This window comes from Phascolarctos cinereus, unplaced genomic scaffold, assembly GCF_003287225.1.
Source record: "Phascolarctos cinereus isolate Bilbo 61053 unplaced genomic scaffold, phaCin_HiC Scaffold_4;HRSCAF=312, whole genome shotgun sequence".
In the NCBI taxonomy this organism is placed as follows: domain Eukaryota; kingdom Metazoa; phylum Chordata; class Mammalia; order Diprotodontia; family Phascolarctidae; genus Phascolarctos; species Phascolarctos cinereus.
Window position 1 is genome coordinate 640,155,827 of NW_027555847.1, and position 27,412 is coordinate 640,183,238.

The window sequence follows — 27,412 nt, forward strand, 5'->3', positions numbered from 1 at the left end:
CTTTCTCCTTTGGTACAAGGCCTTATGAAGACTTGAAAGACTTGCAGGCTAATAGTCACAGCAGCAGCATTTCCTACAAACAGGGTGCTGGCAGTGACATCACTCAGAGTAAGTTAATGATGGCAAGAGAATCATCAACATTGGGTATTTCGACCACCATCAGGAAAGAGCGACTCACCAATGGCATTTACCAGTTTCAAAACTTTCGAGAGGAAGCAATTGGATTAAAGGTTAAGCAGTTGGAAGACTAAACTGACTCCAAAAGAGAAGTCAATATTAGGAGGCAAAAGGAAGGAAGATTGGCTATTTGATTAGATAATGCCAGTTTGGCACAGTAAGGAACTGAGGGAAGAGGGATATGAAATGGTTAATTAGCATTTTAACAGTAACTTTTATATGTCCCAGTAGCCTCTCAGATGACTGTTATTTTGTAATGAATTGAATTCTTCTCTGGTCATTCTGTAACATGTACCAAAATTCTTCTGTACTTATCATGACTTTCTTTAAGTAGGAATCCATATCCTGTCCTGTTGTGATCCACATTTGTACACTGAGAACCTCTTTTACTTTCCCCATTTTAGAATTCCTTGACTAAAGACAAAAACAGAACTACCCCAAGAGTATACAGAGTTGAGGTGATGAGTCAGGGAAGGTGAGATTGGGAAGTCGAATCCAGTGAGGAGAGGTGATGTACTTCTAGCAACTGATATGGTACATAAGTACATGGCTAGGTTTTCTAACAGGGACCAGGTCTTCAGTCAAGTGATTGTCTGCAGTCTATGTTAGATTATGAATGTAGTATATGTGAAAATTCTTTATAAACTGCAAAGCCTAACAAACATGGAAGTGGTGATTATGCATCCCATCTGAGATCTATTTAGTTTATGATTCCCCACATTCTTCCCAAACTGTTACTTTGTGAGTACATTTTCCATTTTCTGCTTCTTTATCCTATTTGCTCCTCACTACAAACCTACGGAGGCCACACTAGATGAAGACACTCTCCAAAATCCTTCCCTCACCTCACATTCCATGAGATAGATAGGAAAGGCATGATTATCTTCAATTAGCAGATGAGGAAATAAGGAGTCCGAGATGCTGAATGAGTTATTCAAAGGCTAACCTTTAGGATGATTCCACAAGGAAATGAACTTCTTTAAGAGATAATGAACATCCCACTGCTAGACATAAGCAGAGGATGCATGACAACTTATTGGGAATAATCCAGAGAAGATTTATTTTTCATGTAGGTGTTGGACTAGGTAATGATCCCTTTGGTCCTTTTACATTCCACAAGTTTATGGTTCTGTGAAACCTGTAGGACACATGCCTTTGGTAAACACTCATTGTCATTTAACAGAGGGAAATTAACACTAGTCTGCCGTACTTTCCTAACTCCCGGGTACGTAAGACTAAGTGAAATAAGAAGTTTAGTTCAAATCTTTCTTTAAAAAAATAGAAATTTCAGCCTGTTGTATACTGGGGAGAGGGGAAAGGGAGAAGCTGAATCTAGCTTAGATAGACACTGTCAATGTGAATAACTGGCTGTTGGTTACATGTGATGCTCCCTAATCAACCAAGACAACTGTCTTGTGCATTACTCATCGCTGGGTAACAAAGTGGGGGCTTCCTTCGTGCTTCATCCTTGTCAGATTCTATAGCTGCATCACAAGGAAGAAGAGTCCATGTTGAAACTTAATTTGAGATATAATTGGACTCAAATTTGTTTCTAGGAAATGTGACAGGAGATTAAAATATATCTACAGTTTTATGTCAGGCTAGAATGTGTCATGAGGAACAATTTGATAGACATGATATATACAAAATGTAAACTGAGATGATAAGAATGCACTCACACATTTCTCCTCTTATTAATGACATGCATATAGAATTCAGGGCTAAAGATCAGAAGACATAAGATCAAGTCACAAACTTGTTACTTGTTCATTATTTAACCTTAAAGGACATACATAATTCCTCAGTTTTTAAAATGAAATGATAACAGTCAACCAGTTAACAAGCATTTATTAAGTGCTTACTATATTCCTGGAGCAGCTAGGTAGTTCAGTGGATAGAGTGCTGAAACTAGAGTCAGAAAGACTTATCTTCCTGAGTTCAAACCTGGCCTCAGATACTTACTTGCTGTGTGACCTTGGGGAAGTCATTTAACCCTGTTTCCCCAGTTTCCTCATTTGTAAAATGATCTGGAGAAAGAAGTGGCAAACCAATCCAATATTTTTGCCAAGAAACTCCAGATGGGGTCACAAAGAGTTGGATATAACTGAAAACAACTCAACCACCACCACCACCACCACCACCACTATTACTACTGCTATCACTACTACTACTACCACCACTACTCCTCCTCCTCCTACTACTATATTTCAGGTAATGTGCTAAGCACAGGGGATAAAAGAAAGGAAAAATCATAATAATACTATCTGCCCAACTAACCTGAAGTGAGGATCAAATAATATTAAATATATAAATCACCTTTAATTTTAAACACTAAACACTGGCAAGCTACTAGTACTACTACCATCAACATAAAATAGACATTTATTAAGTGCCTACTGCAGAGCTCATTGCTAATCATTTGGTGACATACAATATTTATACAGGGTGCCACCATGGAGTTCCGAACTTTTTTTTCCCATATGTAAAATGATGGGTTTGGGCTTATTTTTTAAGTTATCCAAGCCTAAAATTTTATATTTTCTTTTCCAAACTATCTTAATGTCTCTTTGTCTGTTCTAAGGATTCTTCCAGCATTTTTTACCACAATCTCTGTGGCTTTTTCTCCAGCTCATACTCACATTATCAGGTCAGGTCTCCAGAAAGCAGCTGACTAATTCTGCCCTGGGATCTAATCCTGAGACTCTCTGCATTTTTTAGTATTATTTGTTCATTAGCCCCAACTAATGTGCTTCCTATTGATGAATAATCAGACTTAGTTAGCTTTGAGAAAAGGGGTTTACTAAGCAGCTAGTGCAAATAAAGTTGTTACAGAAACATTCTCCACCTGATCCTCAACCAACTGCCATCATTTTCCCTTGCACAATGAAGGTCCCTAGAGAGAATGGGCTAAAATTTAGAAAGTACATGTGGCCAAAGGATAAACTCATAGCTTCAGGTTGCCTGATAGCCTTTTCACCTTTCATGAAATCCTCAAGAAGTCCCCCTTCAGTTTCACTCTCTGCTTCTAACCAAGTTCAGTGCCCCTACAGAAACTTGAAGCTATCAAGTTTAGCCCTGGCAGTTATTTCAGCTTCCACCGTAGATGCCATTGTCAGCCCCAAATTCTCTGGGGGCACTTCTACTGATGCTGATGGGAATTTCAGATCTTTCCACCTTTTGAAATTCACACAGTGGTCACCTGTCACTGTGTGTGTGTGTGTGTGTGTGTGTGTGTGTGTGTGTGTGTGTGTGTGTGTATCTGCCTGTCCCACCCCCAAAGCAGAATTCCCACTGTGATGTCCAGGTTGGATTCCACAAACATTTCACTGGCCTGCTGCTGGAATGACTAATTTCAAGCTCGCTTGCTGTTGTTATACCCAGGACCAGAGGTGTGTTAGATTATTTTTCAACAAGTGACAAGATATTTCCTGTGGGGCTACATAAGTCTTCATCCAATGATCAAAGCTCTTCACTCTTCCCAAACCTGATTAAGGATTTGTAGGCATCTACTTTACAATTTAATTTGATTGTTTCATTTAATCCAGCTGCCTGGGGGCCTTCTCTAATTATATTCATTGATGTTGTTGGAGACCCCCCCCATACATTTTAATTATTTTATTTTATCAAATCCATTTAAATCCTGACATTTCTGTACATTCTAATATTCTATGTTCTAAGATCCACTTTGTCTTTATTGCTTTATGTTCTATGGTCTCTTTCAGTTCTTGTCTTCAATGAATCTAATAATTTAATGCTAAAATAATAGTACATTATATTTGAATGCTGCTTTATATATTTAAAGTATTAAATATGATAATTTCTGGCATGATGATATTGAGGTGTTACATATAGATATAGAAATACATATATGTTTGGATATATGGTTAGAAAATTGTTGTCCTTCGTTCTCAAAGTGGACCAAAATGATATTACTATGTTAGAGTCAAGTTCCAGTGTGTCCAACTGTGGGTGATCAGACCAATATGGAGCTCAGAATGCTTTACCAAAGGTGAGCCACAAATAAAACATGTGAACATTTCAAGTGGATTCTCTAAATTTGGGCATTTCGTTATACATACATACACAATCATTCTCATATATATACATATATATATATATACACACACATACACATACATATATTATATATGCGTATATATATATATATACACACATATACATGCATATATACATACATGTATGTGCATATATATACATACATATATAATTGATAACTCTAATAATGGCATATGCTACATGCATACCAAATATGAGGATGGCGTCAAATTCTCTGAATGTCAAATGAGAGAGATGGGGTGCAAAAATAATCTGGACGGGCCAGATGGACCAAATCTAAGATGAAATTTAATTAGTATAAATATATAATAATTCAACAAACATTAAGTACCTATCAATCAATAAACATTAAGCACCTACTATGTTCCAGGCACTGTGTTCTCAGCTGTCAAAGTGATTTTCATAAGAGCAGATCTGACCATGTCACTGTTCTACTCCCCCAAACTCAAGAAACTCCAGTAGAACCCATTCATCTTCAACATGAAATACAAAATCCACTATTTGGTTTTCAAAATCCTTCATAATCTGCTCCTCTGCCTGCCCCCCTTTCCTCTAATCTACTGACACTGACCTTGTTTTTTTCAAATAAGACAATCCTCCTTATAGGAATTTTTACTGGATACAACCCCATACCTGGAATGCTCTTCTTCCTTTTTCTGCCTCTTAGCTGGAAACCTATATTGATTGCCCCTCAATGTCAGTGCCCCCATTTACTTCCAACTTATGCAACATATGGGTTTTTTTGGTGCTTTGTTTTGTAAATAGCTGTTTGTTGTCTCCACAATTAGACTATGAGCTCCTTGAGAGGCAGTCTCTGACCTTCCTCCATATCTCCAACATTTAATACTGTGCCTTAATAGAGTAATTGCTTAATATTTACAGACTAATTGGACTTTTAAAAAAATTTCCAAATACATGTAAAAATATTTAACATTTTTAAAATTCTGAGATCCAAATTCTCTCATTCCCTCATTGAGAAAGCAAGCAATTTGATATAGGTTATTTATGTGTAGTCATGCAAAACATATTTCCATATTAATCATGTTGTGAAAGAAAACAGAACAAAAACAAACAAAAAAGAAACATAAAGAAAGTAAAAAACAAAGTATGCTTCAGTCTGCATTCAAACTCCAACAATTCTTTCTCTAGAGGTGGATAGCATTTTCCATCGTAAGTCCTTCAAAATTATCTGATATCATTATATTGCTGAGAATAGCTAAACCATTCATAGTTAATCACTGTTGCTGTAACTCTACAATGTTTTCCTTATTCTGCTCACTTCACTTTGCACCAGTTTGTGTGTTTCTGGATTTTTCTTAAAGCATCCTGCTTGTCCTTTCTTATAGTACAACAGTATTCCATCACTATCACATACCACAACTGGTTTAGACATTCCCTGACTGATAGGGATCTCCTCAATTTCCAATTCTTTGCCACTACAAAAAGAGCTGCTAAAATATTTCTGTACATGTAAGTTCTTTTCCTTTTCTAAAAATCTCTTTGGAAGACAGATCTAATGAGTCAAAAGTTATGCACAGTTTTATAGTCCTTTGGGCATAATTTCAAATTGTTCTCCAGAATACTTAGATCAGTTCATAACTCCAACAATAGTGCATTAATGTCTCAAAGTTTCCACATCCCCTTCAACAGTTATCATTTTCCTTTGCTGTCATATTCCCAAGAGATTACCAAGTGATAATTATTATTACCAAGTGATACCTATTACCAAGTGATAATCATTGAAACAATCTGACACTGGATTTTTTTTTCATTGATTCCCTTGATATTCTTGACCTTTTGTTCTTGCAGATGAATTTCATTTTTCTACCTCCAAAAAAATTATTGGTAGTTTGATTGGTATGGCACTGCATAAGTAAACTAATTAGGTAGAGCTGTCATTTTATTATATTGTTTCAGTACACTTCTGAGCAATTAATATTTTCCTAATTATATAGATATGCCTTTATTTGTGTGAAAAGTACTTTGTAATTATGTTCATACAGCTCCTGGCTTTCTATTGTCAGACAGACTCTGAAGTATTTAATCTCTTCATTTCTCTTGCTGCTGGATTTTGCTGGTAAAATACATATAAAAATGCTGATGATTTGTATGTGTTTATTTTATATCCTGCAACATAGCTGATGTTGATTATTTCAATTGGTTTTTTTAGTTTTTTTCAAGTATATCATCATACCATTGGCAAAGAGTGATCACTTTCTTTTCTCATTGCACATTCTATTCCCTTCAATTTCCTTTTCTTCTTTTATTGCTACAGCTAGCATTTTTAGTACAATATTAAATAATACTGGCGATAACAGGCATTGTTGTTTCACCCCTCATCTTACTGGGAAGGACTCAATTTTAACCCCATTATAGATAATACATATAATGGGTTTTTTTAAAATACATATTAGTTATTTTTTAAAAAGCTCTATTGATTCCTAGGCTTTTTAGTGTTTTTAATAGGAATGAGTTTTGTATTTTGTCAAATGATTATCTATATATATATTGAGATAATTATATGGTTTTCATTGTTTTTGTTATTGATATGGTCAATTATATTGACTGTTTTCCTAATATTGAATGAGCCTTTCCATGAGCTTTTCTATTTTGATTTTGGCTTTTCCTGGTTTAGGTATCAGCACCACATTTGTGTTGTAAAAGGAATTTGTTAGGACTACTTCTTTCTCTACTTGTCCAAATACTTTATATAGTACTGGAATTTATTTTCTTTAAATGTTTGGTAGAATTCACTTACAAATCTATCTGGTCTTGGGGCTTTTATCTTAGGGAACTCATTGATGGCTTATTCAATTACATTTTCTAAGATAAGATTATTTAATTATTCCATTTCTGCTTCTGTTAATCTAGGCAGTTTATATTTTGTAAATATTCATGCATTTAACTTAAATTGTCAGCTTTGTTACCATATATCTTATTTGTATGCAATAATTTTTCCATTTTCCCTCCCTCTACCCAATTTTATTTTTTAAGATCATTTCAGCATGCTAAACTCAACCCTAAACCTTCTGTCTATGTACACTCATTCAAACAACTAGCAATAATTACATTCATAATAGTTACAAATAACATTTTCCCATATCAGAAGTCGTTAACCTTATTCAATGTATTCATAACTTGTATTTCACCTTTATCTTCTTATGTTTCTTCTGATTCTTGTAGGTCAAATTTTCCATTCACTTCTGGTCTTTTCCTCATGAATACACAAAAGCCCTTTAATTTGTTACATATCCATTTTTTCCATGTAGGATTACACCCATCACCAGAGTTATTCTTCATTGCAAACCTAGCACCTTTGCTCTTCTGAATATGATATTCCATATCCCTTGGTATTTTAATGTAGAAGGTGCTAAATCTTATGTTATCCTGACTATGGTTCCACAGTATTTAAATTGTTTTCTTGTAGTTCCTTGTAGTATTTTCTCTTTGACTTAGGAGTTTTGAAACTTAGCTATCATGTTCCTGTGAAATTTCATCTTAGGATCTCTTTCAGGTGTGATAGGTGGCTTTTCTTTTTCAATTTCTATTTTACCCTCTAGTTCTAAAACTTCAGGGCAATTTTTCTTATTAATTTATTTAACTATAGTGTCCAGATTCCTTTCTTTTTTTAACCACAACTTTCAGGTAGTCTAACAATTCTCATATTGTCTCTCCTCAATCTGTTGATGAGGATGACATTCTATTCTATTTTTTTCATGTGTTTGAAATTTTTTTTCCTCACATTTCTCATTTGAGTTAATCTGAGAACTCTCACCAGAAATCTCTCTCTCCTGCATTAAGTTACTAATAATATTAACAGTACAGTCGACTCCCTTGGAACACTAGCGGTGTCTACACCTTGCGAACCCCAGCAAGAGTCTTCTCGGCCGCGCTGATCCCCTTTCCCTCAGCAGACAGGCACCAGGCCCTACAGCAAAATCCGGAAGAGGACGTTGGTGAAGAGCGCCCCCCACCCCCCACCCCGGGGCCTCCAGTAAAGAGCGGTGGCATAGATTGGAAACACTTGTTCCTTCGCTTTCTGCCTTCAGGGCCAGGAAATAGAAAAGGAAGCTGTAGAAGCGGGTCAGGCCCAGGATTCCTGCTGTGGCCTGGAGAGGGCGGACCCGGATGTCCTGCAATAGTCCAGAACGCTGCATTCCCCTGGACCGCAGCTTCGCTAAGGAAGGGGGCCTGTCACGCCTGGTGGCCGTGGCGGCCATGGCTCTCCCTCACGCTCCTCTTGGTGGCTCTGGTCCGGGCAGCGGCGACGGTGACGCATCATTCCCTCAGCCAGCAGAGGGGGCGTGACTGCAGGGCGCCATCTTGGCGCTGAGGCTGCCGGGAAAGCATTTGGCTGAATTTAAAAAAAAAAAGTTGCGTTATGAAGCCATTAGCCTTCTTTTGTGCAATCCTATTTTTTCCCCTCCATAATAGTATTATTTCCAATAATATACAAAGATAGTTTTCAAAATTAATTTTTGAATACCAAATTTTTCTCCTTCCCTTCCCCCTTCCCAAGATAGCAAGCAATCTAACATAGGCCACATATGTTCAATCACGTTAAGCATATTACCGTATTAGTCATGTTATAAAAGAAAAATCGAAATAAAAGGGGGAAAAAGCATGAGAAAGAAAAAGCAAAAACAAGAAAAGTGAAAAACAGTGTTTCCATCTACATTGAGACACCATAGTTCTTTCTCTGGATATGGTTACCATTCCCCCCCACAATAGTTTAACATTTTTATTTAAAGTTTTGAATTCCAAATTTTATCCCTCCCTTCCTCTCCTACCCTCCCTGAGATGGTAAGCAATCAGATATAAATTATACTTGTGCAATTATATAAAACTTTTCCATATTAGTCATTTTGTACAAGAAGACTCAAAAGAAAAAGAAAATGAAAGAAAATGAAAAATAGCATGTTTCAGTATGTGTATAATCAATATTAGTTCTTTCTCTGGAGGCAAACAGCATGTACATCATCATTAGTCTTTGGAATTGCCTTGGATCATTGTATTGCTGAGAATAGCTAAGGTATTCACAGTTTTTCATTGAACAATATTGCTGTTACTGTGTACAATGTACTCCTGGTTCTGTTCTATTTCACAGTTCATGTAAGTCTTTCCAGGTTTTTAATAGTAGAAATTGAACAACTGGCTCACATGAACTGGTTCAAGTGGATTCCAGTTCACTCCTGCCAACCCTTGTATGAAGCATATTACTGAATAAGAAACCACACCTTATGGGAAGCATTGCAGAAGTTAAAGTTTTGTTGCCCTGATACATCTTTTCTCTTTCCTTTTGGAAAAACTTTGATGGCTTCCAATTACTTATAAGACAAAATTGTTGTTGTTGTTCAGTTGTTTCAGCATTTCTCCCCCTCTTTCCTTCCTCCCCTACTTAATAGTATTTTATTTTATTTTTCCAATTACATGCTAAGACAGCCTTCAACACTCACTCTTACAAGATTTTGAGCTCCAAATTTTCTACTCCCCCCCTCCCCAAGACAGCATGACAGCATACAATCTGATATAAGCCATATATGTACAATCATATCAAACTCATTTACACATTAGTCATGGTGTAAAAGAAGAATCAGAACAAAAGGGGAAAAAATTATGAGAACCAAGAAAAAAAGAAAAAAAAACAAGAGAAAATAGTATGCTTTGATATGCGTTCAGGCTATAGTTCTTTCTCTGGATGCGGAAAGCATTTTCTATCATGAGTCCTTTGGCATTGTCTTAGATCATTACATTTCTGAGAAGAGCTAAGTCTATCAAAGTTGGTCATTGCACAATGCTGCTGTTACTGTGTATAATATTCTTCTGGCTCTGCTCACTTCACTCAGCATCAGTTCAGCTAAATTTTTCCAGGTTTTTCTAAAATTCACATGTGCATCATTTCTTATAGAACAATGGTATTCCATTACATTCATATACCACAATTTATTCAGCCATTCCCCAATTGATAGGCATCCCCTCAATTTCCAGTTCTTTGCCACCACAAAAAGAGCTTCTATAAGTATTTTTGTACACTTGGGTCCTTTTCCCATTTTTATGATCTCTTTGGGATACAGCCCTAGAAGAGGTATTGCTGGGTCAAAGGATATGCACATTTTTATAACCCTTTGGGCATAGTTCCAAATTGTTTTCCAGAACAGTTGGGTCAGTTCACAGCTCCACCAACAATGCATTAGTGTTCCAATTTTCCCAAATCTTCTCCAACATTTATCATTTTCCTTTTTCATCATATTAGCCCATCTTATAGGTGTGAGGTGGTACCTCAGAGTTGTTTTAATTTGCATTTCTCTAGTCAATACTTATTTAGAGCATTTTTTTCATGTGACTAGAGATAGCTTTAATTTCTTCATCTGAAAACTACCTGTTCATCTCATTTGACCACTTATCAACTGGGGAATGACTTGTATTCTTATAAATTTGACTCAGTTCTCTATATATTTGAGAAATGAGGCCTTAATTAGAAACACTGATAAAAAGCTGTAAAAATTTTCCTGCAGATTTCTGCTGTGGGGGAACTGTGGTAGAACTGCTGGGGGAAAACTGTGGGTGAACACTGTCCTAAGAATCAGGTTTCTCATGCTGCTGTTTTTAGAGCTAGACTGGGGATCGATCGGTAAGCTTTCAATCCTTCCAAGACTGTATTGTTTTAGGAAATAAGTGGTTATTGCTCTCCTGGCCTGTGCTCTGATCTGTGAGTGACCACAAGCGCTCTCTTCCACCTGCAACCATGACCAGTTCCTTCTGATCAGTTACCATCTCTGGACAAAGAGCTCCAGAAGCCATTGCTGCCAATTCAATGGCCCCCAAGACTTGCTACTGGCTTACTGTGGCATAGCCTATGTTGGACTGTGTTCCACTATCACCCTAGTGAGACAGACTTTTCCTGCCAACTTTTTAAGTTGTCTTAGGCTAGAAACTTGTTTCAGACCATCTTTTTTTTTCTTTTGGTTCTGCTGTTGCAGAATTCATTTTGAGGTGTTATTTCAATGTTGTTTAGAAGGGAACTTGAGAGAGCTCAGGTTAATCCCTGACTTTACCCTGCCATCTGTAGAATGATTTCCCCCCTAAAAATTCTCCCATTTCTCTTTTCCCATTACTATAGAGGACAACACCATCCCCCCAGTCCCAGAGGCTTACAACCTAAAAATCTTCCTGGACTTCTCAATATCTCTCATATTCCACCTCCAATCTATTGTCAATTCCCGTAGACTTCACCTTTGCAACATTTCTCAAATGAGCCCCTTCTCTTCTCTTACATTGCCACCACTCTAAAAGATATTCTTGTTATCTCATGCCTGGAGTACTGCAGTATCATACTGGTGAGTCTTTCTGCCTCAACTATCTTCCCACTCCAATCTATCCTCCATTTGGCATAAATTGATTTTTCCTAAAGCACAGGTTTGATCATGTCATTCTCCTACTCAATAAACTCCAGTAGCTCCCTATTACCTCTAGGATTAAACACAAAATGTTCTCTTTGGCATTCAAAAGACTTTCACAACCTAGCCCCCTTTTATCTGTCTAGTCTTATTACATTTTACTTCCCACATGTGTTCTTCAGTCCAATGATACTAAACTTTTGGCTGTTCTACAAACAAAGCCATCCATCTTTCAGCCCTGGGAATTTTCTCTGTTATCCCCCATGCCTGCAATGTTCTCCCTCCTTCACACTGAGTATTGACCTTCCTGGTTTCTTTGAAGTCACAACTAAAATCCCTCCTTTTAGTGGAAACATTCTCCAAATTCTCTTAATTCTAGTGACTTTCCGCTGTTATTTCTTATTTATCCTGCACATAGCTTGCTTTGTATATGTTAATTTGTTTGTGTTTTGCTTCCTCAATTAGATTTTAAGGTCCTTGAGGAAAGGCACTGTTTTGTTTTGTTTCATTTTTTTTGCCTCCTATTGTTTTCTCAGAGCCTAGCACATAGTAGGTACTTAATAAATGTTTATTGATATTGAAACTCACTGGATGGGAGTATATGAACAAGTCATATAACCTTACTATACTTTAGTATCTTAATCTTTCTAATGCAGATCAAAATAATACACAAGGTGGTTGTAAGGCTTAACTGATATTATGTACTGTGCTTTGCAAAACTTAAAACAATATTTGGATACCATATGTCTACCAGTATCTAAAAAGAAATCCTCAACCAAAAGCTGGTTCTATTTATCGCTGAGATCCCTTCCAACTCTGTGAATCCAATATATATATATATATAGGAAATATTAACTAGACCTTTGATTTACTCTTATAGAGAACACCCAGGTGAATAAATTTCCTCTACCAAGGCAGATCAATACTTCTTTTCTGAAATTCATAACCATAGAGAGTAACCTGGACCTTTGAGAGGTTAAATGACTTGGCTATGGTCATATACTCAGTTGTGAAGTGGGACTTTTTTCAGGAATTTCTCACTCTGAGGTCAGTTCTTTATTCACATATTCACATCCAAATGCACTTTCTTTCTTTTTTCTCCATCATTCCTCACTCAGATAATCTCCACCATGCTTTCCCCCTCCAGTTCTAGATTTTAAGTTTTATATTAATTGATAGAAGTAATTTTGCTTCATTTTAATATAGCAAATCTCTAGTGTGCAATAGGGTCATTGAACAACATAAAATATGCAGGCCATTTTAATTTAACTCTGAGTTCTGAGTTGATATTTAATGTGGGGATGAAATGATGAGATTCCATTGAATTTTCGTTCAAATTAAATCTTATTTTAGCATATCATGGAACATTAAAAGCCATATCACTTGCTTTATTAAAGGACAGAGTGGAAATTTTTAACACTCTGCTAACACCAGCTCTAGTGTGAAGTTACCAAACTCATGCTCTGTGTCAATTCTTTTTGTCTTTGATATTATCCATAGAATCGTCAGTTCTTAGAATACAAAAAGATCCCAGTGACCATCTAGCCCCTTCCTTTTATATGAAAGTCAGTGTTTAACAATGAGTACTGTGCTTGATCAGAAGTCAAGATTACTTAGCTTGAAATGCCGCATCTGAAACTTACTAGCTGGATCAAGACATAAGCTTTCTGAACCTCAATGATGGCAATAATACTGGAAGCCCCAACCTCATCTAATGTGGCTGTGAGGCTCAGCTAAGATAATTGTGGAAAACATTTTACAAATTTTATTGCCATTCAATCATTTCAGCCCTATCTGACTCTTTGTGACTCTATTTGGGATCTTCTTGGCAAAAATATGGCATGGTTTGCTATTGCTTTCTCTAGCTCATTATACAGATGAGGAAACTGAGGCAAACAGAGTTAAGTGGCTTTCCTAGCACAGCTAGTAAGTGTCTGAAGCCAGATTTGAATTCAGGAAGAAGAGTTTTCTTGACTCCAGGCCTGGCACTATAACTGCTACACCACCTAGCTGCCCTTACAAACTTTAGTGTACTGCATAAATAGCCTTCAGTATTATGACTACGAAGGAAGAAACTGTGGTTCAGAAATTTTGAAATGACTTGCCCAGTGTGTCTTCCTTGATACCTCTCCCAGCTGCACTCTAGAATTTCTGGATGGTGCCCCAGAAATCTTTTTTTTTTTTATCCTGGAAACTCACTTTAGCCCAGGGATCTATAAATTATAAAGGAAATTGTGAGGGCAACCTAGAAAGGATCTGTCATTGTTGGCCTGGGAGGCCTACATGGATGCTCTGGAAAGTGTCATCTACTCAGAGGTACGGGCTATAGAAGATGAATGACAACATTGAGAGGTTAAAAACAGTTGAGAAGCAAAGTTGAAGCTGTTCAAACTTCTCAGCAAAGTCAAATGTGAGGTCATCTGCTAACATGGGAAGGGCTATAATCAGTGGTTAGAGAAGAGAAGAAAATATTTGGAGTAGCAGTTTGGAAGAACACAAGAGACAATAAACAATGAACAAAAGGATTGCTATGTACCAGTGAGGGACCTGAAGAGGTTAGACATCACAAAATTATAGGTTTTCCAATTAATATGTTTCCATGTTATCCACCTGTGTTCAGTAGCTCAGGGATAGAAGAAGAGAATGCTCATTGTACTAATTACTCAGCACTGAGCATTAGCAGGTCAAGAATAATAATATCCTGGGGAAAAAACATGTAAAGATGGAAAGGGGCATTATTGAAATATTTGACCACCGAGGCAAAAATGAATAGTGAGAAAAGAGACCAAAGAACTACACCAGGGAGTACTAGGGGTGAAAAGATCATTATGGTGGTGATGCACAAGGGGGGGTAAAGGATAAGAGTTTCTAACAAAAGAATGGAATTTGAGTATCTTTAATTCTAGAGGTAGGGAACTTTAAGTGTAATGTCTCTTCTAGCACTGTCCTTGTATCTCTTTGAATCATTTCCCCCTGAGTCAACGGTGATGATGATGCAAACACACTGGCAGAGCAATTTTAAATGATTTTGGTACAGACAATAAAATGTGGTCTCTCCTGCCCCACTAACAGTCTTAGTACACTCCTGTACAGAGAAGTCCTATAATAGGATAGAGACAGACATAGTCTATAATATTTGTTGTAGAAGGTTGGCTTCTTCTCATCTGTATGCTGACTGTGGATTGCAAGTTCTGGGATTCCCTGTAGTATATGATGATAGTGGTTGTGTCTATAACTGATGCTGCTGGGTCCAGATAATTGATGCTGCTGCTGATGAATATGACTATTAGAGACCACCAATAAGAGTAGGATCCTGGAGCAAGGATAGGGAAGCTGAGAAGAGAGAAGATCCTTGTTTGCTCAGGCTGTCAACTAGTGTGAATCTCATTGGGGCTAGTCAGCCGAGAGGAGAAGACTGATTCTGATTTCCATCACTGCCCTTCCTGGCCCCCCCACCCCCAGAGCCCTTTTCCATTGTTCTTAATACATGATCTTAAAATGGCATATAGTCTTTATAAGGATGTGCTAGATCCACCTTGTGCTGGTTCATGAGAGCCAATTGTTACATTCTCAGTGCAAGCATTTACAACTCAGAAATTGGCAAATAATACAAACCAGGACTTGAATGCATTTTTAATTGTATAAACAAGAAAAGGATGGAGAGAATATAAATAATGTAGATTAAACTTAAAAGTATATCATAAGTACATTGTTTTGGGGGTTAGCCAGTTAAATATATATTACATACTCTTGAGTGAAGTCAACTCTTTCCTTCATTCTTTTCCATATTTTTCATATGATTGTATTTAGGAGTTTCCTTTTTGATCCCTAGAGAATTGGCAGAGCAAAAAGAAAAGAAGGAAGGTGAGAATATAACTGTAGAGAGATGTCTCCATATGTAGATATGATCTATTTCCTTTTACTTTATGTTGTTTAGAATTAATTGCATATTTATAATTTCTTAAGTCTTTCAGGTCATGAATCTAGAAATCACCTCATAAGTTATGTGCAGAGTATGGATTTTATATTTTAATATAATATGATAATTCTTATAGTGATAGCCAGCACTTATTTAGTACTTATTATGTACTGTGCTAAGCACTTTACCAATATGTCACTTGATCTTTACAACAACCATGGGAGGTAGGTGCTACTATTATTCCCATTTTACATTTGAGAAAATTGAAGTAGTGGTTAAGTGGCTTACCTGGTATGACGTAGCTAATAAGTGTCTGAGATTAGATATAAACTCAGGTCTTCTTGACTCCAGGTCCAGAGCTCTATCCTCTGTGATATGCAGATGTCTTAATATTTTAAGTGATATTTTATTTTATGACTTAAATTCATTCTGGACCCAAGTAGTGGTGGTTGAAATAAACTTATGGACCTATGGCATTGGATGAGTGTCTAGAAGTCTAAGCACCTGCAGATTGAGCACCCTGTGGTAAATAATCGGAATATTGAAGCCATTTTAGTAAGATTGTCCTGGACATGGTCAAGAGGTAAATAGCCAGGACCTCTGCCTTGATGCCTCAAACAGAGCATCACCTGGTGCAAAATTTAGACATCATATTCCTTTGTTGGATAATTAATGTGGTGACTAAGCCTATAGGCTTAAGAAAAGTAGTACTGGAGTCACACAATCAGATCTGAATTGTTTTCCCAGTGCTACACAATGAAAGTGAAGCCTAGGATGAATTTGTAATGGTGATAGAATGAAATAGAATGATAGACGATGTCACAGGAACTGTGAAATTCAGTGAATTCATAGCTAACTTTGTTACATTAGGTAGTTTTACAAATGAATAATGAATTCTTCTTACACAATGGTAAGGTTAAAGCCAGAGAGGAAAGCTATGCTACAAGTATGAATTTTAGAGACAAAAGTAGGACAATAACCAACAAAGATGAAGGTGGCAAGTATCAGAAGAAGATGGAGACATCAGAATATATTGGCCAGTATTGGAAGTAGTCCTGTTTGGTTGGAATATAGCATATGGGAGTGAAGTGATAGATTAGGGCGGAAACATAGGCTGAATACAGATTGAGAAAGACCTTGATTGCCATTCTGAAGAAAAAGGCAATTTTAAAAAAAATCCCTAGATCCAGCAGGACTCTCTGAGATGAACAGAGTTAACTTATCATGACTTCTTCTCTGCATATGAAGTTTGGCTCCTTATCTTGGTTTTTGTTGAAATTCTTGCACTCTATACTTGTACTGCATGTTTCATTCATCTGCTCCTCCCACTCCACTGGAAAGCAAACTGAAATAAACCAAAAAACTAGTCAAATCCCAGCATGTGGATAGGGACAAAAAATGAGACTACAACATAGCTAACTATCACATGAAAGACAGGAAAACAGCAACATGCACCTGAATGAGAACTCTTCCTTTCCCTCTATGGAACCTGTAAAACTTTTTTTTTCTCTTTCTCTGTTTTTTTATAACAACAAATAACTCTAGGTAAGGGAGGGGAGAAAATGGATATTTTCCACGCTTTAAAAAGTTTCACTTGACCATACCATCCCCTCAAGCTAATTCACTTTATTTTTCTTCTATTTTTCATAATTTATTGCCTATATAAAATTCATTGCCTGTAAAAAGCTGTCCTTACTCCACTTGTTCATCTGCCATCCATTTTTTCACTTTTCAAACACTTAAAATCTGAGTTCTAACCCCACCAATAGATGAACATTGCTTTCTTCAAACTTTTCAATGTTTTATTTCTTAATTTCTAAATCTAATGACCTTTTCTCAATCCTTATACTTCTTGACCTCTCTGCAGCTGTTTTACTGTTGAGTTTCACTATTCCATAGGCTAGATAATAATTCTCTGAACTTACTATCATATTATCTGTTCTTATTCTCCTTCTCAATATCCTTTGCTGAATTCTCATCCATTCCCTGATCCACACCCATGGGTGCCTTCCAAAGTTCTCTCCTTGGCCTCTTTCTTTTTTCCCTCAACTTTCTCTTTTATAAATCTCGTCAACTCATTTACCATCTCCATACAAGTAATTCATGATCCTGCATATACAGACTTAATCTCTCTCCTGAGCTATGATCACACATCATTGACCTGATTCTAAACATTTCTACCTGCCTATTTCAGAGGCATTTCACATTTAATATCTCCAAAATGAATTCCATTTTCTCTATGAAACATTTCTTTCCCTCCTCCAAAGGTCTTGATTTGTTTTGGAAACACCTTGATCCTTTCATTTACAAGGGTTTATTGCAGCCATCATAGACTCTTCTCTCTTCTTTTCTCCTTTATCTGCAATGATTTACCAGGTTTTGTCACACAAATTGTCTATGCCTCTCACAAATCTGTTGTCTTCTTCCCAGTCATCTAGATATAACCCTATCTGAAGGCACTCATCACCTCTCGCTTGAACTAATTGAATAGTCTCCAAAATGGCTTCCCTGTGTTCAGTGTCTCCTTTTTCCAGTAAAGCTTCCATAACCTTACCAAATTCATCTTCTTAAAGCAGAGTCAACTCAAATTAAATTAGGACTCACTATATCTACTAAGCACTGAGAATACAAAGAAAGGTAAAGAACAATGCCTGTTTTTAAGGAGCTCAGTCTAATGGGGGGAGTCAACAGGATGTATTTGGGTCACTTCAAAATGAAGGCACTAAGATTAAAGAAGATGGAAAAGGGCTATTTGCAGAACATGGGGATTTCATTGAAGCTTTAATGAAGTCAGGGAAACCAGAAAGCAGAGATAGAGAGATATTTCTAGGCATGGGGGACAGTTAGCGAAAATGCTCTGAGTCTATAGATGGAGTACCTTATGTGATGAACGACAAGGGGACCAGTGTCACTGGGTCACAGGGTATATGGGATGGATAGGTAGGGGAAAGTAAAGTGTTAGTAGCCTGGAAAGGTAGGAATGGAATGATTAAGCCCTGAATCATAAGAAGTGCAGTGTCAATGGAGACAAAGGGACATAATAGAGAGATGTTATGAACGTAGAAACAACAATATTTGACAAATGATTGGATTTTGAAATGAGGAGTCAAGGATGACTTTGCTGCTAAAATCCTGGATGATTAAAGAAACCTGGTGCCTTCTACAACAATAGGAAAGTTAGGAACAGTGTAAGGTGTGGGAGGAAGTTTGCTTATTTCATTCCTGTAATTAAAAAGAAAACAAAACCAAAAAAAAATAACTTCAGTGGCTTTCTGTTATATCTACAATAAATAAAAACTCCTTAACCAGACATTTAAAGCCCTTCACAATCTGGTTCCTGCTTACCTTTCCAGACTTGTTTTATGTTACTCCCCTTCATACACTCCACTTGCTAGACAAATTGGCTCACTTTCTCTTTCTCAAGTTCAACATATCACCTTAGCACAGGCTGTCCCTCATGCCTGAAATGCATTCTTTTGCTTCTGAGGAATGCTTCACTTCCCAAGGTACAGATGGCTGAATAGCATGATTCCCTCTCTCCCCCTCAAATTTTACTTATCTGTTTGGATGCTATTTTTCTTAATGGAATATATGCTCACTGAAAGCAGGAATTTTGTTGTATTGTTGTGCTTGACTGCTTTTATCCCAACAGAGCAGTACCTTGCACACAGTAGGTGTTTAATAATCATTCATTTATTTAAAGTAAATTGAATCAAGTGTGCCTATGTCACAAAACCACCAAATTTAAGGATTAGAAGGAGAACTTAAATGGCCTATACCTGAATGAAATTTCTCCCCCTACTCCACCCCAACCTATCTGACAAATGGTAAATGAGGCACTAGACCTCACTTATCCTGTCTTCTTCAAGACAACTGATAAAGAGGAAACCACTACTTCTTGAGGTATCACATCATTTTGAGATTGCTCTAAAAGTTAGAAATTCTTTCCTGACATAAAGCTTAAATTAGTGTCTTTGTAACTTTCAATAATTTTACCAGGTTCTGTTCTTTGGCACCAAACGAAGCAAGTAAAATATCTCTCGTACATAACAGCCCTTAAAATAATTTGAGGATGGCTGTCATGTTCCCCTTGAGTTTTTTCTTCCTCAGGTTAAAAGTCTTCAGTCTTTTCAACTTATTGATATGTGACATGGATTTCATATCATGTACCATCCTACTTGCCTTCTGATTTCTCTCCAACTTTTCAGTCTCCTTCTTTAACTCTGAGTTTAAAGAACTAAACTCTATACTCCAGATAAAATCCAGTAAATGCAGATTACAGATGTAAAAATCACCTGGATTTTCTTGAAAACCAGCTCTTCCTTAAGCAGGCCAAAATTAGATTGCTTTTGTGCCTGACACAAAAAGCTCCTGACTCATATTATGTTTAAGGTCCACTACAATACCCATACCTTTTTCTGACAAACAGATGTTTAACCAAACCTCCCTTATCCTGTAGTTCTTAAATGTCCTATGATTTCTGTTGAGAACTAATTTTCAAATTTGTAGATTTTTTTTTTGGTTAGATTTGCATGTTAGAACTGATTTAGACATTTCCCCAAGAATATATCAGCTTACTATTTTTTTTTTATTTTGTTAGATCTCTTTAGTTCTTGAGAAGCATTTTTTTAAATTTGATAAGGCTTAGTCTGTCAAGCAACCTAATGTCTACTGCTTTAAAATCCCAAGTTACTTAGTAAAAAGGGAATTCTCTTTTCTCCCATCCCCCTCTCCAATCCCTCCCTGAAGGAGTAGTTTTCTAACATGATTTCAGTAGAGAAGTAATGACAAATAAGATTGAATGGTGAAGTTGAACTGAATTCTCAACCTAACCCAGAAAAAACATTGGCTTTTGAGTCCAGACCTCAATTCATGTGGTTTCTTATAACTTTGGGCAAATCACTTCATTTTTCTTTGCCTTACTTTCCTTATCTTCAAATTGGGGATCATGATTACTTGCACAACTAACCTTCAGTATGGTTATCAAAGCGTAAATGAGATAATGTTATGAAGTGTTTATAAATATTTAAGTATCATTTCAACTTGATTATCAATCTATATCCCACTATTTCCCCAGCTCTCTATGGATGGTAGAAAAGGGATGTAATAGGAAGAAAAAAATGGATAAAATTGGAGAATATGGATTTAATCTTGACTTTGCTATTAATTAATTGTATGATACCAGGTAAATCATTTAGTCTCACTAGACCTCAGTTTCTTCATCAGCAGAACAAATGTGACTGAGATTTAAATCTGTGATTGGAAATATATTTCCATGTGCATAAAAATATGTTCCCTGGACATGAAGGCTATAGCATCTAAATGAGCAAATGTGACTTATAGAAGATACTTTGAAAAGATGAATCAACATAAAACAAATGTTAAATTGTGTGCTAAAGTTATTAATTGCTATCTGCATCAGAGATACTAAGTGATCACTGATGTTGGTGGGGGTCAAGGAAAACTTTAGAGAAGTGCTTCGCCTTTATTTAGGTCTTGAAGAAGGAAACAGGCATGAGATGGTAGAAAGGTACTTATAAAGTGATAAACATCATGTTTTACAGCACAAATGCACTAGGAGGGAATTGTAAAACTATGTGATTTAATGGTATAATTACAGAAACATGTTTATAAGATATCAAGGTTACTGGATACTGTAGGATAATGCCTATTCAGATGGATAAATCCTACTAAGTTCCTGGAAAGAAACGCCAGCCTCATTATTTAAAGTCCCACCTCATACATGATATAATTTGAATTTAATTTGCATAGATTTAAGTAGACCATGCTATTTAGTGGTATGAGGTTGCAATTTGTTGTTTTGTTATTGCATACTTGAAGGTTACAACATCTTTTCATTTTGCCTGTTCCTTTTCACCTCCTTATTAACACTGACATATCCCCTATGGGAAAAGTCTTCTCCCAAGCAAGAAAAAAAAATAAAGCAAGTTGAATGTAAAGAGTGGGACAGAGAAGAAAGGCTAATGGAAAACCTTTTGGCAGATGAATTGGGAAGACAGACCATTCAGCAACATTTCCCTTAAAAAAAAAATCTAAAACGAAGGGCTGTAGTATAAAAGAAATGGCATTGTGCCAGATACCAAGAGAACTGAGTCCCAGTTCTGGCTTGGCCTTTAACTACATATGTGACATGGTCAAGTCACTTTCCATCAAAAAAAAAAAAGGAAAAAAGAAAAGAAAAAGTAGTGGTAATTGCAAACCAAATATAAAGGAGGGGTTATTATTATTATTATTATTATTATTATTATTATTATTATTATTATTATTATTACCACAGGGAACACCGGTAGGAGAAATGTGGGGTCATGTGCATCTTTTTGGCAACTGTAAAATCATATACTTGGATTTCTGCAAAAGACCATTTTTGAATCTGAAGATTCATGCTATTTATTCACTGAATCTTTGAATAAAATTTCTTCTCTACATTAAAAGAAAAAAAAAGTCACTTCACAACTCTAAGCCTTGTTTTCCCCCTATATATAAAATGAGAAGTTTGGACTAAATGATATCTAAAGTCACTTCTGCTTCTAAGATCACTTTCAGCTCTAACGTTCCATGTTTTTCCTAAAACCCTTAATTTTCAGGTTATGCCAGCTTCAACATTTTTGTTCCAAGGTCTCTTTAAGCTATAATATTTCATGATTCTATATATGATTTACCCACAACTTCGCTTGGTATTTCAAAGTATATTGAAGCTTACATTCATACACTCACCTAGCATTTATTAAAGGCCTACTCTATGACAGACAGTCACTCCTCTCTACCAGACACAGAGACAAATTTAACAAACAGTCCTTGCTCTTGCCCTTGAGGAGTTTATGTTCTGTTGGGATGAAAGAAATGGCATCTAGCAGAGTAGAGTACACATTAAACCATTTTTGTCAGTCATTAACTCGTCTTTCAACTAAGTGGATTTCTTTTTTTATTTTGTAGAGAGTGGGTTCTGAAGGTAATGGGATATATGGCAAAGCCATTTTACTTGTACAGTCAGGGGCCATAGAGGGAAACAGGATGGTATTAAGGCATTGGGTATCTGTCATTGGGAAGGGGGTCATTAACAACAATGAGAAAGCCCAGAAAGGGAAAAGAGTATACAGTAGACAGACTTGGCTTCACAATTTTACTTAGAAACCACTTCATTTGGAAGAGGGCTTACACCTCTGTGTAGCTCCAGATGGAAGAACTTTAAGTAGTGAATGAAGGAGGGGGAATGGCAAAATATAGTTCAAACCAAATTAAACTGAAATTACTTTCAAAAAATTAGCACTGATAAACAATGGAACAGGCTTGGATCGTAGTAAGCTCCCATTCATTGTAAAAGTATAAAGCAGATTCTGCATAATGATAACAATGATAACTCACATTTCTATAGCATTTTACGATTTGCAAAATATTTCTCTGTCAATAATCCTGTGAGGTAGGCAGCATAAGAGATATCTTTTAGAATTTTTCAAATGACAGAAATGAAACAAGTAACTCGATCAGGGTCCCATAGTTAGAGCCAGCATCAGAACTGGAAATCAGATACTATGATTCCACTGTCTAGTGACTGGTACAATGACATGGATGTCTGAGTCAGTACTTAATAGCTGAATTCAATTTTAAAACCAGAACTCTCTCCACTCTTCTGTGCTGCCCATAGTTAGAGAGTTATGGGAGGCAATCAAGTAAGTGGCCTTGAAGAGATGACTTCTCAGACCCTTTTCAGTTCTGAGTTTCTGTGATAACCTGGGTCTTTTCTTGACTAAAGGTAAACTGCAATGGTCTTTAAACCTCTTAAATTGTTTGACAGCTTAGAAGTAAATAAAATTTTACCATAGAAAACCCAACTGAGGGGGAAAAAGGATATAAAAATCTGTTCTATCACTCTTATCAAATGAATGAAAGTAGTGACTGGTCTGCAGGCAGTCACAAAATGTTTATGGGCATTTGCCAGGGAGGTTGACTTGCCCATAGTTCCACACTTAGTAAAGTATTAGAGGCAGGAATCGAACCCACATCTTCCTAAATCTAAGTCCAGCACTTTCCCCATAGAGCTGTGCTGCCTCTTAATTCCAATTCATTTCAGTGTTCGGCCAAAAATATGTCTCAGGCCAAGTCCTACTTGGTGATTGTTTGGGCACTGATTGGCTCAGAATGAATGTAAATAGAAATTGTTTTTGTTTTGGCCAGAAACCCTGAGGGTCTTCCCCTCCAAGATTGATTTTATTTCCTTTTTTGACTAGGTAAAGAGATCATTCTTTGCCACAATTCTTATTAAGCTTTAATCACTGAATAGTCATTGCCTAAGTCAAATGGAGACCTATTAAAGACTTAGCTTTGAAAAGGCCAAGGTCTCCCACGGGATCCTGGGCCATCTCCAGTTGTCCTGATCTATATCTGGCCACTGGACCCACATGACTCTGGAGGAGAAAGAAAGGCTGGTGACTTTGCACAGCCCTACCTCCCTTAAATCCAATTCGCGTGTATGTCATGGCATCAACTCCCTGATGTCATGGTCATCTTCAAGAAGGAAGGACAAACAACAAAAACAATAACAACAACAACATGGGGCATTTGCCAGGGCAAAGTGCCAATACCGATGCTCTTAAGATTATGTATCATGGAGGTTCTGAAAAAAAAAAAGACCTATTGTTGGCCAATCAATGAGAGCTAGAGTAATTTGATCCTTAAGGAAAAAAGGTGTCAGTGAACAAAATTTATATTTCATTGGGCAGAGTACCACAGGTAAGGATTTGATACTCTCTGTGGAGAAAGGGAAGAGAAAAAAAAATGAAGGAAGGAAAGAAGGAGCAACAAAAAGGAAGATCTGATTTCAAATCTGGCATTAGACACTTACTAGCTGTGTGATCCTGGGCAAGGCATTTAACCCTGTGTGACTCAGTTTCTTAATCTGTAAAATAAGAATAATAACAGGATCTACATTTCAGAGTTGTTGAGGAAAGAAATGAGATACTATTTATAAAGAGTCTGGAACAAAGTAGGCACTTAACACATACTTATTTCCTTCCTTCCTTCCTTCTTCCTCATACAAATTGAGGAAGTTGGACTGGCTGTTCTCTATGTTCCTTTCCAGCTCTGACATTTCATGATCCCATGACACTGTAGTATAGTGGAAGGGGTACTGCATTTGGAGTTAGAGACATGAGGTTGAATGATGGTTTATGCACTTATTACCTATGTGATCTTAAAACATTATCTTCACTTCCCTTTGTCTCTGTCTTTTATTTGCAAAAAGAAGTATTTAGACTAGGTGACTTTTTAAAATATACTTCATTTTCCCCAATTGCATGTAAAAAACAATTTTTAACCTTCATTTTTAAATTTTTATTTAATTTAATTTTAGAGTTCCAAGTTTTCTTCCTCCCTCCCTCTCTAGGTCCTTTACCCCCCTCCCTGAGACATTCAGTAATTTCATATAGGTCATACATATGCATATTTCCATATTACATATGTTGTGAAAGAAAACACACACCCCCTCCAAAACAAAACTCACAAAAAATAAAGTTAAAAATGGTATGCTTTGATTTTTACTCAGACTCCACCAGTTCTTTCTCTGAAGTGGATAGCATTTTTCATCATAAGTCCTTTGGAATTGGATCATTGTACTGCTGAGAATAGCTAAGTCATTCACAGCTGATCATTGTACAGTATTGCTGTAACTCGGATGAGGTGACTTTTAAGAATCCTTTCCAGCATGTATCTATAATTCTGTAACGTTTAAGGTTTGATCTTTACATACATACCTTTCTTTTTTTTTTTTTAAGTGTTTTCTTCCCAGGCCATTGGGTATCCCTGAAGTAGTAGCATGCAACAGGAGATACCAAGCTGAGCTTGTCTGCCTACCCTAGTGGCTGAACTATGCCCGAGACTTTGGGGAGAATTGGATCTAAGAGGATAACATTCATATGTGAAATCTGATCAAGAGGCTTGAAAGCTAACTTCTATGAGTAGATAATGTTCTCTGTGATCGTGATTTAACATTTAATCACTTTGGAGGAGGGGAATAAAATTGAACAACAAAAATGGAATACAAAGTATTCTTGTGCATAATTCTCCTATAAGCCAAGTTGTTTAATGGAATAAACCAGTTTAGTAAATATTGGAATCCACAAGTATGATAGATGCCAGAACTGGAGGCTCCATAATCAGGGTTAACTCTCAGTATGGGAGGGAGAGACAGCTGCTAAATGGTATGACTTGAGGAACACTAGAGAGACCGATTGCACTAAAATATTTCTTCTACCAGTCTGTTGCGGGAACTACGATTCCCATGAATAGAGTCTGTTTCACAGATTATGGCATTGAATCATCAAGGCTAAACAGCAATTCATAAAAATAAGGGCCTACGGTTTTTTACTAGACTTCATTGCCCTTAATGTCCCTCACCCATGTTTGTCTAGCCACAACCTGAACATCTCCAGCCATAGAGAATTCACCAGCACTTAAGGTTATCAATTCAGTTGTTGTTGTTGTTATTTTAAAGCTCATAGTCATGCAAACTAAAATTTCTTGTTATTTTTGCATAGAAACAATCCTTCTTGAGCATAACATCTTAGTAGAAATAAAAACTGCAATCATATTACCTGCAAGTCTTCTTTTTAATAGATGAAGTATCTTCATTTTTTTCAAATAGCATGTGTTTGAGTGTGTGTGTGTGTGTGTGTGTGTGTGTGTGTGTTTTCTCATCCTCTTACTACACTGTTTATCCTCCTCTGCACCTTATCCAGCTTGTCACTATCCCCTTTTAAAATGTAACCACCAGAACCTAATATGGTATTTGAGACAAGATTCAGACAAATGCAGAGAAAAATAAGATTGCCAGTTCTCTCTTTATGGTCACCCTCTTTCTATTAATATGATTTCCTACTGAACTTTAAGGTACTAAGTCTCCTCACTGCATCTCTATGTGATTTGATGTCTCAGTACAGATTCCATAATCCTGTTTTGTGTGTGTGTGTGTGTGTGTGTGTGTGTGTGTGTGTGTTTGGCTTTTTAAATCTAAATAGAGGACTTTATAATTTTCCTTACTGAATTTCTCCTTCCTCTCTTCAAGTCCAATTCTAATGTCTCATCATGGTGTAAAAGTTCAAAGGTTGTAGCAGCTAAACATAAATATCAGTAGACTCTGCCAGAGGTGTAAGGTCTACAACAAAAGTTGTACAGTTATTCAAAGTGGTCTAAAAAGTTGTAAAGTTGTTTTCATTACTACACGGCTATCTGATCTAGGAAAGACCATGTGTTGTAGAAAGAGATTCAGCAGCAAACACTTCTGAAGAGGGACAGGGTCAAAAGAGAGAATAGAAAAATGGGTGGGTGGGATTGGATGAAGGGAAATATAGTTAGTTTTTCACAACATGACTTCTATGGAAGTGTTTTGCATGACTACACATGTATAACCTATATCTTTTTGCTTGCCTTCTCAATGAGGGTGGGTAGGGAGGGAGGAAGGGAGAAAAATTGGAACCCAAAGTTTTAAAAACAAATGTTAAAAAAATTGTTTTCACACACAACTGGGAAATAATATATACAGGAAATGAGGTATAGAAATCTATCCTGCCCTACAGGAAAATTGAAAAGGAGGGGATAAGAGAAGGGGGAGAGAGATAGAAGGGAGGGCAGATTAGGGGAAGGTATATTCAGAATACATGCCATCTTGGGGTGGGGGGAGGGATGAGATGGGGGAAATTTGGAACTCAAAATCTTGTGGAAGGAAATGTTGAAAACTAAAAATAAATTAATTAATAAAAAAAGAAGGAGATTCAGCTATAAATGGAAATTCATCATTAACCTCTAGAACTGCAAGTTACCTTAGACATCA

The 27,412-nt window shown here is 36.7% G+C and overlaps 1 long non-coding RNA gene across 1 annotated transcript; it reads right to left on the reverse strand.

The window, feature by feature from the left end:
- Positions 1-4,522: 4,522 nt before the first annotated feature.
- LOC144457040 (uncharacterized) lies at positions 4,523-24,486 on the reverse strand. The gene is made up of 3 exons (XR_013486346.1): positions 24,431-24,486; positions 15,400-16,915; positions 4,523-8,608 (listed from the first exon to the last, which is right to left on the reverse strand). It is a non-coding gene; the product is annotated as an uncharacterized LOC144457040 (long non-coding RNA).
- Positions 24,487-27,412: the final 2,926 nt, after the last annotated feature.